The sequence below is a fragment of the Aegilops tauschii genome, chromosome 5 (genome assembly GCF_002575655.3).
Source record: "Aegilops tauschii subsp. strangulata cultivar AL8/78 chromosome 5, Aet v6.0, whole genome shotgun sequence".
Lineage (NCBI taxonomy): Eukaryota > Viridiplantae > Streptophyta > Magnoliopsida > Poales > Poaceae > Aegilops > Aegilops tauschii.
The window spans coordinates 552,133,575-552,138,246 of record NC_053039.3 but is presented as its reverse complement, the minus strand read 5'-3'; the positions used below and the strand labels follow the sequence as shown (position 1 = coordinate 552,138,246).

General features: G+C 42.8%; 1 long non-coding RNA gene across 3 annotated transcripts; it reads right to left on the bottom strand.

Annotated features, from left to right (window-relative positions):
• Nucleotides 1-719: 719 nt before the first annotated feature.
• On the bottom strand, nucleotides 720-3,773 carry LOC109734555 (uncharacterized). 3 transcript variants are annotated; one of them, XR_002225880.4, is made up of 6 exons: nucleotides 2,962-3,773; nucleotides 2,517-2,862; nucleotides 2,394-2,437; nucleotides 2,216-2,316; nucleotides 1,641-1,719; nucleotides 720-1,064 (listed from the first exon to the last, which is right to left on the bottom strand). It is a non-coding gene; the product is annotated as an uncharacterized lncRNA (long non-coding RNA). The 3 variants fall into 3 exon arrangements; XR_002225877.4 differs by having other exon boundaries at nucleotides 1,641-1,714; XR_002225878.4 differs by having other exon boundaries at nucleotides 1,641-1,714; nucleotides 2,958-3,764.
• Nucleotides 3,774-4,672: the final 899 nt, after the last annotated feature.

Here is a 4,672-nt window from a genome sequence, read left to right as displayed (position 1 = left end):
TATGGAACTTGAGTTCAGATGTTAGGGGATTGTAAGAGATCTTATATTGTATATACTAGTAAACATGCCCGTGCGTTGCACACATATGTCCAACCTAATAAATATGGCTCGAGGATCCCTCCCTCGGCACACATATATCATATGCCCAACCTAACAAATATGGCTCGAGGATCCCTCCCTCGGCACACATATGTCCATGTAATCACTTATCCTCCTTCCCGCCCTCGTTGACGGTGCCCACGGTGCTGAACGTGATCTAGGCTTACCGTTATCGTTATCGACACCCAGTGTCCTAGGCTCAAATCTTCGTTCTCTCCTTGGCTTGGCTCCTCCTCCATTCCTCCTCCTGTTGACGTTAACAAAACCAAATTCCAAAATAATCGTCCACCCTATTTGACCCTTCTCAAGGCATCCGACCGATTGGCAACGCAGCACACTTCTCAAGGCATCCGACCAATTGGCAATGAAGCACAGGCGGTCAGCCGCTCATATTTCCACAGTGGAAGAAGAGACTTCATGGTTTAACAGATCCGAGATGTCTTGAACAAGAGCATAAAACAAGCTAAGCATATGTTCTTACCAACACCAAACAGAGGATGTAATTTATAGCTACCAAGATGTATATTCGCAATTATACAGAAATTTTGAAAAACTGTTGTTGACAGGTGATTCAGTTATTCGAGTATTTTCCCATTAGCCTAGTATAAGGAAACACCAAGTATCATCCGTGATTGATCAATTATAGCTACCAAGATGTATATTCACAATTATACAGAAAAATTTACAAACTGTTGTTGCAGATATAACACCGCCGTTACAATAAAAAAAGATGGCAGGTGATTCAGTTATTCGAGTATTTGCCCATTAGCCTAGTAAGAATACACCAAGTATCATCCGTGCTTGATCACTGGGACATCCTTTGTGCTTCATAAGGCTAACGCAGGCATACAAATGGATAAAACCCAATATTGTATTTTCTTTCCGTCCGAAATAAGACTCCCTAGTAGTAATAGGTAGTTGCCGACACCCCAAGCTGAAGAACAAGAGAGCAGAATGTATGTTCCCTAACACCACATCACAAAAAGGAATTAACTCGAAATAGATCAAGCAAAACTGAACTAATCACAACATCACACTGCGACAGAAATTAAACACACTTCTCTGAACATCATCATAAAAAAAATTGATTGGTAAGTGGAGAGAGGTATCCTTGACATGTGATGTTACTGGAACCAACTCATCAGTCTGCAAACTATCATCTGTTCGAATCCTACAGAAGCAATCTACATTTGAAGATACAATGCAGGAGTATATATTGTTAGGACTTCACCTGTTTTTGGTAAAAAAAATGGGTATCTTGGGACACAACAAGCTGAAATTATCCGATGTATAAATAGTCAATTAGGATCTAAGGCATATTACATTTTTTATGAGGTTCATAGAAAAGCATCTATCTAGAATACAAGTCCGAATAATTATGTAGTCATGAGCAAAAGAGGGGCCGAACAAAGAACCTCATATATGCTAATTAAATTCAATAAATATATATCCATACTAATAACCTTTTCATACAGAATTAGGAAATTGTCCTACTGAATGATGAAAAAAATTGGAAGACAATATGTTGTTCATATGCGCACCTGATTTCTCCATCAAGTCATGTCTTCCATTCCTATTGGCCGTCAGCTTGAAGCTCTCTTGTAGTACCGATTCCCTGCGCTACAAACCAATATAAACGACGATCACCACAGGGAACTGATAGTGCTATGGCAGCCAGCGACTCATTTGTGATCAAGGCCGGAGTGTTATGGAGTCTTGCATAAAGAACAACATAAAGATTTGGGCTTAGGGTAGGATATAAAACTTATAAAGCTTTACATGTTTTGCCTTTTCCCCCTCAAATTGGCAATAATAATACCGAAGGATATAGGCCAAAAGATTGATTAAATACGTGTGTAGTTGCTATTTTTATCCTAACAATGGCCAATCGCTTTACAGGAGGGTAGTAGAGATGCCGCTGTATTAGAAAAAACAATATGACAGATAGAATTCGAAATTGCCAACCTGTAAAGAGAGGTGTGTATTTTAAGTTTTACAAACTTTCCAGATTTCTCAAGATGATTTTTAATATTGTGTATAATCTATCTTTGGCAGACCTGCAGTAAGCTTTTCAAATTGTCGCCCATGCAAAAATTAAGCTAGATGCATGGCGTACCTGAGTTATATAGGTTTTGTTTACATCACGTACATGTACCCCGTGTACACAACCCGCCTATATTTCAACTCCAATTTATGTGCTTTAATAATCGGATAATCCTGATCCGAAAAAACACATGAATAACTCAAGATGAATTGTGGATTTATTACATACTTTTAAAGTAGAAATACCATACCTCATGTATATGAGATCAACCACAAGGAGCTGACTCGGATAATCCTGATCCCAAAAAAACACAGGAATAACTCAAAATGAATTGTGGATTTGTTACATACTTTTAAGGATAGAAATACCATACCTCGTGTATATGAGATCAACCACAAGGATGCTGACTCCAGCAAAGACACTTGCTCCAAATCAAGAAAAGGAAATCATAAATTATGATAAGTTTCTCTCTGATTAATCAAGCAACCGTAGCACACCAGTCCCAACTCCAAGTACTGATCCAGTTTCTCTCTGGTTAATCAAGCAACCCTGATCTCTCTGAAAGATCCTAATCAACCAGCGCACCAGTCCACTGATAAATCAAGCAGTCCCGATCGCTCTGAAAAATCCTCAATTTACATGTTCTCCTTCCTTCCCAGCCATGGCCAAGACCATACTCCTCCTTTCATTGAAGGGACCTTCTCAGCCAGGTCATTTATCTACAATCAGAAAATTCAAGGTAAACAATACAGATCTATTTTCTTCAACAGATAGTATAACATGGAACAATCAGATGGACAGAAAGATGCCGTACTCACAGCAAAGATAAAGCTCATGAACATTGGCTCGGACAAACAGACAAACACCTTGTGTGCAAAAAAACAACAGAGAACATCCACAAGCTATAATAACCAGCTAAATCATCAGTTGAGGTGGAGGGCAGTGCTGAGGCGACGGCGAGGTCGCCTGCGAGTGCAACGACAACCAGCTGGCGAGCGCGAGCCCTCCAGGGCGGCGCATAGCGAGGAGCTCGGGGGCACGGATGAGAGGAGGAGCTGAGGTGGAACGGTGGTTCAGGGTGCTGCGATCTGGCGTCGGTTGGCGGCTGGCGCGACACCGGGTCGAGCGTCGCGCAGGGTATGCCGGCTGGACGCAGAGGTGGTCGGGGTAGGCCTTGGCACGGCTGGGCCTTGTGCTTGCTGCGCTGGAGGCGCGTCTCCCTCGAGCACAGGAACAGGAGGCAGGGGACGAGCTACAGGAGCTCCATGGTGGAGGTCATGGCGGGTTGGGCGGCCCCGGATCGGGTAGAGGAGGTGGAGGGCGCGCGGATCCCGGAGGGAGGCGCCGGATCTGGCCAGTGGAGGTCACGTGGCGGCGTTCGAACCTCGAGCTCGAGGACTGGGCATCCATGGCCCTGGCACTGAGCTCCTGGAGAGAAGGAGATAAAAGGAGATTAGAGAGAGGGGGGGGGGGGAGAGAGAGAAGGCAGGGGAGCGGCGGCGTGACCTGGGCGGTCGCCGGACGACGCGCGAGGGAGGCAGGGGAGGAGGCGCACGTGAGGAGGAGCTCGGGGTCGGGCGCTGGTGGTGGCGGCGTACGGGCGGCGACAGCACTCGGGCCTGGGCGGGCCGGATCTGGCCTCGAAACGTTTTCTCACTTTAAAAGGACCGCGGGTTGAATTTCGAAAACCGCAGGGACTCTTTTGCAAAAGCGATGCTCAACCCATGGAAACATGCCCGTGCGTTGCAACGCGAGAAAAATATATCACACACCTTCCACGGGTCTACAACCACTATTTGAAAATGACATCTTTTTTATAAATAGTAGCTAATCTAAAGTCATTTAGTCAGATACTAACTCATTAGTTCCTCTTAAAAAATTAAAGATATTAATTCTTCATCCTTTGAATAGTACCTTATATCTTCTTCCGCCTAGAAAACATGCCCATGCGTTGCAACCAGAGAAAAAAAATATCACACACCTTCTCACGGGTCTACAACCTCTATTTCAACATGGCATCCTTTCTTGAAAATAGTAGCTAATGTAAAGTCATTTAGTCAGATACTAACTCGTTAGGTCCTCTTAAAAAATTAAGATATTAGTTATTCATCCTTTACATAGTACCTTCTATCTTCTTCTGCCTAATGTCTACCCCTTTGCTAGTATCGTGAATATAAATCTCCTAATAATCAAATTGCACAGGTAAAAGATTAAAAAGACAAAACTATCATGCTACTGGATGAGTTGAATTACCAAAAAATCTAGGGAGAACTATTACAGTGAAGCTATTCTCATTATTCATTCTTAACTCAGATACCAAAAGTCTGCACAATAATGTAAAACTGTGTTTTCTTTTAATTACAGATATTGTACTAAATAGCAGATTAAATTATTATGACCATTTTCTTCTAAAGAAAAAAGAACAGAAAATGTGGCAACATGCATGCATTGTTTTTGTAGAGGAAACATAATGTTTTTTTAGAGGAACATGCATGCATTGTTGCTCACCTCGTCCATGCCATGATAAGA